The following is a 12016-nucleotide window of genomic DNA, read 5'->3' as shown; positions in this document are numbered from 1 at the left end:
GGTTTTGAAAGATGCGCTGAATGGGCCAAGAGGTTCTGCTCATTCCTGCAACTTAATGAGACGCTGTTCCGCTGTGAACCAGTTACGTATGTCAAGGCTTCGTTTCATACAACGTAAATGCGACAGATTATATCAGGATGCAAATTTAACACTTTTGATTGGTGATTTGGCTGTTCTTTATTTTTCAACAAAGTTACTTTCTCTCCGGAATACACTTTCCGAGCTTGTTAATAACGGAAACATTTCTTCCTGGCATTTCGGCGATGTTTTTAAACGAGAGTGCAGCGTGCCTGTTCACGACGCTCAGATTTTAAATACGGCACACGGAGCTTAAAATTACACGGCCGTACGGATGCCGTAAGCTCGCACGAAGATTCGTCGAAGGCGCTGAAGGATATATTGAGGTAACTGAAAGTGTGGTTCAGTCTTATTATATTCCCACTGCATTGTATGGTCCATGTATTTATATGCAGATGCATATTTGTAATCACGTGTAATTTTGTAGCCCCTTCGGAGGAGAATTGAAGCCGGCGGTCCCACTTCGTAGATTTACGGCATGTAAAAGAATCTTACGAGCATGAACGAGATGTTTCGTAAGCAAAATTCATCGGCCATTTCTCACCCAAGGGTCTCCTGATTCTCAACTAGATGGCTCTGGCAGACAAAAACCAGGATTGAGTAGAAACTGTGCAGAGGCTGTGGCCTGGTCACTCACTGCTGGTAAATGCACGCTTCAAAGACTAAGAAACCTCCGAAAGGTGGCGGCCAAGGCTCGACTTCGGGCTGTAGAGCCACAAGAAGGAGAGGAATTTTTTGTTATGTGATGTGTCTGATGAATCAGGGTGAGCCGTGTGTGGGCGACGTGACGTTTGTGGAACGCGGATCTAATTTAGTCCGTGGATGAGGCCAATTCTTATTTGCCTAAGACAGAATCTATTCCCCTGGGGGTTGGGGGAGTGTATTGAGCATTTACGTTACATCAGCCGACCACGGCAGGTTACGGAGGTTGAGGGAAATTTTCACGATGGCCGCTTCTTCGCGTCTCATCCCCTGGGAGAAAGTTTCGTTTCTTGGAACTTTCCAGTATTACGTGGCCATCCTCGCCGTCATAGCTTTTTTGACAGATCAGTGGAACTTACTGAGCCGTCTTAAACTAGTGTCCCGGTGTGAGCTTCTTAATGTGGACATCTTCGTGTTTCGAAATGAAACGTTTCCTTGGGTTGGGGCATGCAGCACCACCCTCGGAAAAGAACGTACATAGTTCCACGTCGCCCTGCAGAACAAATCTATTTAACAAAGTTTCAGATAAATTTCTGTCAAAATTTAATATTTAACGTACACTGTGCCTAGTATCGTAGAAAATTTAGGGAGTCGTATTTCAGCACGAATTTGTTACGTAACTTGTGTTGCAAACGTTTTTACAAATAATAAAGATCATCACGTGGTTTGCTCCATTTGGTGCACCGACCGCTGGCTAACGACCCAGAATCCGTCCATCTTTATCTTGGCTGGTAAATGGTTCCCAACCTGAGGCGCTGTAACCAACAGCAGCTTCGCGATGTTATTAAAGCAGCAAGGACGTTGTGGTTTTGTCGGAGCTGGGCTGACGACGACCACCACGTGAAGCGTATAGTCCACGACTGTAATCTTGAGACTTGCAAGGAATGCAGGAAGTCCGTAGCGTTAAAGGCTTCCTCCTTCACCCCGCAAGTCTCAAGATTACAGTCGCGGACTGTACTTCGTGCCCGTAGAAGGAATCAGGGTGGATGAGCACGGCGAGGATTCTCGTGTTATAAGCTGTCAGCCGTTGGCAACTTCTGAGTTTTTAAGATCGAACCTGACGTAGACGGATGCAGCCTTTGCAAACCCGAAATAATGTTTGTGTACTCGTAAATGTGTCTGGTCCAGTTGAGGGAGGTCGGCGGATTGGAATCAGATGGCCGTCAGCCGTGCAATGTGCTTGCAGCGCGGCCCAGAACCAGTAAAGTTCGCGTGTGCAAACGCCGTAACGTGGTTTTCTTTGGTTTGCAGGTTTTCGCTGTTTCTCTCGCCCTGGACACCGACTTCTTCTTCGAAGGTAAGAGCACTGTTTTCGCCGTCTTTTTAATATTGTCGCCTTTGCGATGAAATTGTTCCGATGGTCCGTGCAGAAATTGAGGACGAAATCTGAGATTTGATGGACTTGTGTGTGGACATCCGCAGGGCCTCGGCAAAATGCGGAGAATGTCAAGATGTGAGCCAGAGAGGGGATTGTAAAAAAATATTGATGTATTTTGTCCGTTGCTGGCAGAACGAAAGCCAAATTAATCTGGATAATACGGAAAATGTAAGACATGAAGCTAATAGAATTTTGAGGCCCAAGAATTGATTGAAGATTGCTGTCTTCGATGTTTATTGAATATCTGAAAGACGACGTTACTGAGCTTGAACGAAATATTATAAGTCTGTACGCGGTCGTTAATAACTTGGCAGATCACCTCAGTATTTTAAGTGGGCGGCGGGAGTTCTTTGGGAATCAGTAATGCAAACAGTTTAGATGTTAGTACACGAGCATAGATCTTTTGAAGAAATTAAAAAGACGCAAATCACAAAGTTTTTGATAAGAATCCGGTTAAGTGACGGGAGGGCAGAAGAAATCGCCTGGGCCTAATTTGTACGCTTTTCCAAATATTGTTAGGACCGTCGAATCAAGAAGGACGATGATGTGGGTGGGCGCGCTTGAGGAAGACCTGGAGTGGTCCAGATAAAAGCGTGACGCACTCCGAGGACGGAGAGGGATGAAGTCGCGGGTGGCTCGAGGAATGTGCGTAATGAGGAGCTCAATAGCTGCAGTGTCTGTTGTTGTTATTAGGGTGATAACATTAAGACGATGAAGTCAAAGACGCCACTCAGACGACGTAGGCATAGATGCAAAGATAATATTAATGGACCTTAGGGAAGTAGTGTGTAGGGGTGCATCGGATGTTGTCAGCACTGTAATAAAAGTTTTGTTTCCATGAAAGGCGGGTAATTTGTTGACCAGCTGAGCGTGTGGCCATCTTCTGATGGGACCTGGCATTGCGAGTGGGTTAATAAAGACAGTGGAGTTCTGTGGCACGCCCGCGGTGCAATAATGCAGTGGTGGGTTGTGTGTGGACCAGTTGAGCGACTAGCAGCTTACAGATAGGGATGTCTCCGTGACCGCCTCGGCTTTCGTTAGAGATGCTCACTGTCAGAGGCGTTAGAAGCGCTGGTCTTGACTTCAACTTAGAATCGAATGTTGTGTCAGTACACACAAAGATGAGCGCATTCAATTGATCCACGCGACTCGGGTTTCATTATCACGTGGTCTGGCCCTTCTGCCCCTGGATTTTGACGTTGCATCCGACAGTTGAAAAAAAAATATTTTTTTAAAATCGGCCCCTGCCCCTATCTTATAGCAACGTTTAGTTAAGAAAGGCATTAATGGAGCGAACAAGACAGTGGAACGTCGATGAGACGAATTAATTTATATCCTCTGATGTCCATTAGACAGAAATAGAAGTTATTTTTAGTAAAATGAACTCGCAGAAAGACAAGCAAGTGATTTGAAGAGAGGTCAGGGTTGACGTGAGGTCACGTGGGCCGTTCTTCGCCACGTGGCATGTCGCGTGACCTTGGAAGATGGGTCGTGCGTCACAGCTTGCTCGCGATATTGATTGGCCAGAGACACAGGTGAGTAGTTTTCGTTACCAAGACAACGGAATTGACAGGGTGAACCAGATGCAGCGGGAGCCCTTGGCGATCCTCTGACGCGGGCGTTGAAGGTTTCTGGGGCGAATTTCATTTTCGGTTCCATTATAAGAGCTCCGTCTTTGTTCTTCAGATTGGTCATTGATTCTCGAAGCAGAAGTTTGAATGCCTCGCACATGCGAATTTCAAATTGAAAGAAGTGTTTGCCGTTCCGTTCGTTGCTGGCGAAAGGCGGCCAGATTTGGTACAATTCCACCGTCTTCAGGTCCCTCGGTTTGAAACATGTCAAGGGGCTCGGTACCTCGGAAGCCGTCGGTCGGAAATGGGAAAGTTATTTCGCCGTCGTCTGCCTTTCCCTTTCGACGTGCTTGCGCCTTGCGGGCTAGTATAAATATAGCGGCAAAATAACCACCGAAAGTTCCCGTGTCTTTGTAACCCCCTTTCTCGTCCTTTGCTGTCCTTAAATAAACTGCGCTGAAGCAATCCCTTGGTTATTGCGACCGCTTAACGAATGTCCTCTTGGCTCTGCATGGTTCTGAAGGTCGCTCTGTTGTTCGATACCGCGGCCTCCTGATCGAACTTGAAGTTATTTTGCGTATTTCGTGAACCGATTATGACGTAATTGTCGACCTAGAAGAGATACGAAGTCCAGTGCGTTCATGAACGTGCCGAGGCTTTGGTGTTTTATTCTCTTGTGACCCACGCCGTTCTTTTAGTAGAAGATCCGACGTGGCTGTGTGTGTGTGGGGCGATGCATCAAAGACGAATGTTGAACAGGAATCGAAACAAGAGGTTTCTATTGTGCTACGCCCCGACAGACTTCTTTAGACGTGCAGACTTACCAGAATTTGTATTCAGACCAGGATGAAGTATCCTCTGTGGTTTAAGAAACATTGCAGAATCTAGTAGTTGGTGAAAAACCCTCCAGAGGGAAACAAAAACTGCCGTTTCACGTAACTTCTGGATTAGGCACGTTAAATTGATAGTTCTTTTAATATCGTAGCATTTATGTAACGAAGGGTTGACTTTGTGCATCAATTCTGACGAGATACGATGTCGATAGAATGGAATTGGACGCTAACCCGAACTCGGTAATTTTTAATTTCGTTCAATCGATAAAACCAAGATGGCTCACGCACGAACTTGTTACGTGTGACGCCAGCGCCACTCATTATGGGGTTCTGAAATTGGGCATCCGAAAAATGCGCTTCTTCTATTAACGTAACTTTTTTTTTTTAATACAGAACAACAAAATGGCGGATATAACCTGTTTAGTCTTTGGTAACCAATGAACCACTGGGGTTAAGTACGTGAGGTATATAAAGGGGACAGATCATGCAGTTTAAGTATTCTTTTCAAGCGCAGAACTGAAAACATGGCGACTGTGCGAATCTTTGATATTACGTACGACAAATTTAGAGTTTTTCCCAAGAGGCAAGTAAGTTAATAAACAAGTCATTCTACTACAACTGATGAAGACCAATTGGAAGACCCAGTTGTCGTTGGGAGGGCAAAATGGATCTTGAGGAAATGGATTAATCTTAATGAGGGTAGGGATGGATGACGGGCTGTTGTTTTATACGTTGAACGGAGTTTCTTGAGTAACTCAGCGTTCTGTAACATTCTGAAGAAGGACTTTGTTCGAGTTTTAACAACAGTTATTCTAACTGTTAAATTTGCAAGCAAAAACAAATTCGAACTGGGCTGGGCTCGGCACACTAGCACCTCTGATAATATCGATTGTGTTGCAGTAATTGAATTATGTGAACATACTGAGAGAACGCCATTGGTGGCTGAAGTTTCAGTTGGAAATCGTCTGCTCAAAATGAAAGTCGTTTCGTGAATTTCGGGATGTATGGAAAACGCGTAAATTGCGTGCGCATTGCACGTTTTCGCATACAGAACTGTCGTTTCATATCAGAAAACGTTTTGTAACTCGATGATTCGCAAGTGGTCTCCGCGGGTTGGTCCTTTTGCCTGTAGAATGTTCAGCGCGGAGTTTCTGTTAATGTCTGCGTCGTACGTGTGGATTCCAGAGAAAATTCCGCATTCCACTTTACTTGGCTCGAGCGCCGTGGGCGTCGTCTTCCGATGTGATCTCAGGATGCAGTGACGTGCTGTCCCGTGATCGGTGCAAGAAAGATCCTGCACACCTGGAAAAAGAAATGTATCTGATTGAAGGTTTATGGCTATCAGCGGCGTCAGTGCCCGTCGATTGAATCCTAGAAACTTCAGTTGTAGGCCTGAAAGTTCTCCAGGCAGCGTTCGAATCTTTACTGCAAACTGTCTCCGGTTTTCGTGAGGTATGTGCGTACGAGTTGCCTAATTGCCGTCCGCCACAGGCAGAGACGCATTTCGACCCGTGTTTCGTCGCAGGTTCCTCTGATACTCGCAAGATACAGGAGGTGGCGCCACTGACCACTGTAATTAGCAGAGTCTGCCGGAACGTAATTGTTAATCTCGAGCACAGGGAAGTTTTTATACGCCAATTTCCGGGGCAGTAGTTCCGGGAAATTGCTTACATGGAATATGGTTTACAAGACTCGCAACGGGACCGCGTTCAGTAGAAGACGTGATTCGGTGGGCCCGTAACGGGATCGCTTAACGGGACCGCTCTTTTGGTGGTAAAGTCGACTGCCGTGATAATTTTTGGTTGTTCAAAGGGGGAATATGTCAAGGAAAGGAAAAGCATTTGACCAAAACTTAGGGGCACTAGACATTGTAATATAAAGATTTCTGTGTGCATTTCAGAGTCGTCGTTGTAAGTTAGTTCTTGGACGTTAATTCCACGAGTTTGAGGAAGCGGGCGTCTTTTCGTGCGTTATCTACGAGTCCGTATATTTCCTGAGGTTCGGCTGTTCTTATAATTTGGCGTTCTTGTCTTTATTTTATGAGGGTTTTTTTAAGGAAACGGATGGAGCGCGTGCACGTGTCCGGAGCGGAAAATTTTATAAACCCCGAACACAAGAAAAAAGACAAACCGAAGGCGCAGATTGTACGATAATATTTGGGTCAAAGTATGTGGTTGCGTTGTGGAGAGGTCGTGACATCTGAGATGAGACGATGAGCTGCAATACTCACGGCGGGAGAAAAAGGAAAAGTAAACAAAATTTTGGTAGGGAAATGAGTTGAAAAGCTGTCACTTTCAGGCACTTGATTCACCGACAGTTAAATTAGTTGTCGCATTTCAGACACCGCGTCGTTCGAATGCTCTGTTGTTACCGCAGAATATCTCACGCTTGCAGAAGACTGTGGACAGTGGTGCCACCAGTACGAAGTAAATTTCCCCGCCCCCATTTTGTCTTCCCGGTGTACTGAGCTCTAACTGCAATGCAAAATTTACTCGTTTAGAGGAAGGTTTTAGAATTTTTTGTAATGACGATGTGAACATTTTTCGTGCATCGATGAGATAGCGAGCAAGAAGATCGCTGACTGTCGCCGGTAAACGTCTAGCAGCGTAAGTCGTTCGTATTCATTCTAGTGCTTCATCGTCCTTGTCGTCGAACGCAACAGTGCCCCTCAGAAACGTCTCTGGTAGCCGAAACGTCTTGTTACCGAAGGCAAGATGTCGCATCTTGCTTTTATAGTTCTTTTACAGCACTGCGTACCGCGAGGTTTGAGTGCACACGAAGTTCTTGAAATTCTTGTTAGCATATCGACGTTAATCAGGCGCGTTTAGTCCGGTGCTGGAAGCGAGTTTCTACAATGCAAACCTAAACCTAGAAACTAGAGGTAGCAATCGCTGTGATGAATCACGGCATCATAAGGACGGCTGCTTGGAGAAACACTCTTGGAGAAAATTGCGGTTTCGTTGCAGAAAATTCATTGGTTCTGAGGTCACGTGTGGTTTTGCCAGCGACGTGAAACTACAGCATGGCGGACGGAAATTTCGTCGCATATCTAACATTTGTCGAAAGAAAATCATTTATTGAAGAGTCAAGATTTTACGTAAAGGGCAGTTCGTGAGGTCTGACAGCTGACTTGCAGCGCGCTGGCACTCGTGTCAGCCGACGAGGGGCGTCGTCGCAGCTACCCCACACGTTACGTTTTTGGCCCTCGAGTCATCTCACATCGGTGTCTGGTGCGTCACAAGTCCAGACCTCGGAGCGCGTGGCTTTCCTGAAGGAGGAGTTGTTGCCAAGAAGCCAGGCAGTGCCTCGTCACGAGGCCCTCCCTCAGCGAGGGAGATCTACGATGACCCGCGTCGTTTGTGTTCTTACGTTGGTCCACGTCTTCAGGAAGCTGTCGAAACAAAATGATGGTCATATTAAGGATGTGCTTACTGCATTCAGGTTCTGTGAACTTTGTACACTGGTGCTTAAAGTGATTATTTTTGGGACATTTTTACGTGTTAACAGTTCTTGCGGTAGCCTGTATAATTGCTAATTCGTGTCCATGGCGTCTAAAATATAAGGTTTTTGGAACCATAACAAGTGTACGAGTTTGTCTCGTCTAATGTTATGACTCGAAAGAAGTAGCAGTCATTCGTAAACCGACTGTGCCTAATTGACGCCAATATTTGGGCCGATTATGAGCGGTCAGTAGGCTGGGATGGGGTTATGATCTGTTTAGGGTACAGTCCCGGTACTTCCACGAATTAACGGGACCATAACGGGAAAACATTCGGCCCTTCCCGGGTGAATGTGTTTTATACGCGGCCTCGTGAAAACACGTTTTCACGCCTACCTTTGACACGTGTCACGAGGGTTGTCTGAGGTCATGGCTCGTGATCATTCGCGACAACTGATGACATCACGTGTTGCCATCTATCAATGGGAACACGAACTCTTTGATATTACATGCATCGCCTTGTGTAACTCCTGTGTGCTGTGCAGAGTCGCGCGGCCCACAGCCTTCTGATCTTGTTTTGACTGTCGAAAGGAACAATTGAATCATTTGCTTTCGTGTGGAATGACCTCTCGTGATAAGATTATGTATTTGTGGCATTACGTGAACTGGTCTTGATTGTCTGACCTAGAGAGAGAGATTTTTTTTAAGGATTTTCCAAAACCGGTTTATCCGTTTTCGGGTTGTTTCATGCCGACGGTCGTACAAGCTGACGTCTTGGCTTTAATGCCGAGTGCTTAGCATTGATAATTCGTATTCAGTAAGTCATGGGTTTAAGTCTTCGACCGAAGACAGGCTACCCTGACACGAATTTCGTTGTTTTCCGCAGTTACTTCATACCTGAAATTAGTCTCCGCATCCATTGCAAATTTTATTAATTAAATAATCGCATTACCCAGCAAGAGCTACACACAGCGTCGTTAAATAAGCGGTGATTTCGGATCGGGGGCGGGTCTTTGAACGCGGTAATTAAATTTTCGGGTTATTTTAAATGGAGGGAATTTCTTGACTGAGGTTTGCGTGCTTTCAGGAGGATGGGCTTCGTTTCTGAGACTGTCGCATAACAGAGAATGGCCTGTCTTTTGTGTTGACGCACGGGCTCTGTGTACTTAGCGCAGGGAAACACGAACACTTGTAGAGCTCCGACCGTGTTCAATGTGTGTTGAGCTGCTTTCAGTGTTTGCATTACTCACGTGGAGAAAACCCGACCACTTTACGGGTTCTGCACATTTTGCTTGAAAACCAGTTTAGTTTCTTTTATTGTTAATGGGTCAGCTGTTTCAGTTCTGTCCTGTTATCAATTTTTTCAATCTGCGTTTAACTTTCAGGCTTGTGTCAGAAGGGATGTCTGCTTTTGTTGGAATAATGAATCAAAGTGAATCTGCTGTACCTCGTATCCGTAGCTGAAGTGACTAGAGTCAGCTTATTTATCTCTTTCGCTGTTCCGACGTTCAGTGACTTTGGATTCCACTTTTGTTTCCGAGAGTAAGCATTGAAAATGTTCGTAAACAGCATTAACCGCCCGGTCATTTTAACAGAGGGTTAAGTCGTGTTGAAGATAAGGGCAGAATTGGTGTTAGGGGCTGTGGATCTCGTTCAGATTTGTTTTTGATGTTTCTTGGCCTCAGGCATCACCAGAATCAGCTAGGAGACGCAGAATGTTGCGTTGGTTTTATACGCTAAGCGTCGACAGTGAAACTGACTCCATCCATCGAAAGGCGCAACAGCCCAAAGTCAAGCCTTGGCCTCTTCCCTTGTGGGAGGTTTCTTAGTCTTTGAAGCGTGCATTTGTGAGTAGTGAGTGACCAGGCCACAGCCTCTGCACAATTTCTATTTTGTCTGCTAGAGCCATCCATTTATACAGAATAATACCGGAAATAATCGGCAATGTAAGTAAATTGTGGAATCCAGTTTCTGGAAGTAGAGGATTAAAGAACAAGACGAGACGAGCTCGAAGGTGCACTCGTGAAACAAGTGGATTAAAGTAAGGCATTTTCGGTTTGTAGGGTGCGTTTTGTGTCAAGAGCTGAATGTTAACGCCTCTTGGGCTCGCAGGAAAGCCTGGACAAAAACATTTCGGTTGAACATGCTTCCTCCTTCTTCAGGGCTCAGTAATTTTCCTGGGTTTGTCTCAGGAAGGGGGGGGGGGTACTTTTTACTGTGGAAACTTATATTTTTTAAAATATGTGTGTGTCTCGGTAAAAGATTTTACCCCTTTGTGTAACCTTGTCATGTGACCCTCACTACCAATCCGTCATCTTGAACCATGCGATTAGGCGGGTCTTCGCCGTCTGACACTTCATAGTCAGGGCAGTAAGTCTCTAGCTCCAGCTTTGATTGAAGGCCTCTTTTCCTCCTGTAAGGCATTTTGTACAATCTCCCAGTCAGAAGCCCTGACCTTGTTTAGTAAGTTCCTGGTTCCCGGGCAGAGGCTCCCACCTGAACGTCTTCCTGTTCAAGGGAAGTTACTCGCGTCGGCGGAGACAGTGGTCTACTGCAGAAGCTCCTTGCAGTACCAAATTGACCCGGAAACCGATTTCATTTCGATAGAAGGCCCACCAGGTGGCTTATGGATTGCGGTAGTTAACCTCGTCTTGTTCTGTTCTGATAAGGGCGGTCCTGGTGATTGTCTTTCGTTCTCTTGGCTGCAGGTACCTTTTACGTAGTGTGCAACAGCCGGTTCATGGATGTGGTACGGCGGACTTCAGACAACGAGCCGAGCCGAACATGTCTTGGTGAACTCACCGACGGTACAGGAAATTTAAAAACTATTTCTCTGGGGTCACCGTTTATTGTCGGTCGTCCAGGGGGCTGTGGGGGAGGTCACCCACGTCTGCACGCTGTCTGAAATGACAAGAGTTGCAGCTGATGTTTTATGGCGGACTAGTGGGAAAGCACCAAACGACACAAACGTTTTGGATTAAAGCCGTGAGTTGCGTGACGAGACGGAACAAGAATTAGTCGGTGGACTGCCTCGCCGTCCTCTGTTTCAAGGTAGCCGCCTACGCAGTTCTCATTCTCAGTTTTGCGTTGTGCGAATGCTGGGTTGAGGTCGAAGGCAGTCTCCTAGGTACACCCGCTGGCGCCCTGCGTCGTGATACTATAACTCGCGACAAAACTGGGAACAAATATCGCGCTGGTTTGGAGAGAACATGATAGTGACTATGACCCTTCATCGACGTTTATTATGTGCTGCGCGTGTAACCCGACGTTTCGTCCGAGAAAGAAGTGTGACGGCGCCTGAAATGAGTCCGTGGCGCACACACTTTTTGAGGTACATTAATTAATCACGGAAATGCGTATAAACGAAAGAGAGAAAGTTCGACACTTGTCGAAAATACTTTGAAGAAATCTTTCCAGAAATAAGAACTGAATGTACTGACTTAACTCGTTCATGGGATCTAAACAAATGCGCGCGGTTGTCTTGTGGGTCGTTTGGACTTCCGGTTGGATACCAGCGTTTTGCTGGATCCTTCTGCCTCGACTTTCTGTCCTGAAACGTTGGTACCCGTGTACATGTAAGCTCGGCGTCACAACCCAGAAGACGGGCCATCGGCACTTCAGCACCGCGAGAACATCACGAGAAAACCACTCATCCCTCGAGTGATCTGTTTTGCAAAAATAAATGCATTGCACTCCGCTGATTTACCTCATTTTTTTCTAAACACACCTCCTTACATAATTCCAATCTTGCGGTTGTGATTTTGCACAGAAGACGTGAATCAGAATACGAAATTACGTTTTACGACGCAATCCCATGCAAACATTTTGACGTGCTGTTTGTTACATTTCCGGTGTGGAACGTAGGGACTCACTGAGTTGCGATCGGGGGAACTAGGTAACAAATGAAGTGCAACGGAGCCGTGTGACACTTTCTGGCAGCGAAACAATAAATGCACTTGAGCGGAACAGAAAGCTATCTGTCGTACCCAGGGTCATCGGCGGGTGACCCAGGAGC

At 46.1% G+C, this 12016-nt stretch overlaps 1 protein-coding gene across 12 annotated transcripts in view; it reads left to right on the top strand.

Annotated features, from left to right (window-relative positions):
* Mef2 (myocyte enhancer factor 2) overlaps window positions 1-12016 on the top strand; it is a 101424-nt gene that overhangs the window by 23744 nt on the left and 65664 nt on the right. For 10 of the 12 annotated variants that reach the window (XM_087354915.1, XM_087354916.1, XM_087354914.1 and 7 more), the window contains one exon: window positions 2032-2077. The exons of the other annotated variants lie outside the window; for them this stretch is intronic. The gene's annotated coding sequence lies outside the window, so the exon portion shown is untranslated. The remainder of the gene's footprint in view (window positions 1-2031; window positions 2078-12016) is intronic. 12 annotated transcript variants of the gene reach the window in all.

This window comes from Zootermopsis nevadensis, unplaced genomic scaffold, assembly GCF_977971745.1.
Source record: "Zootermopsis nevadensis isolate Lab colony 2312 unplaced genomic scaffold, Znev_1.0 Znev_ptg000024l, whole genome shotgun sequence".
Lineage (NCBI taxonomy): Eukaryota > Metazoa > Arthropoda > Insecta > Blattodea > Termopsidae > Zootermopsis > Zootermopsis nevadensis.
This window is presented reverse-complemented; position numbering and strand designations above follow the sequence as displayed.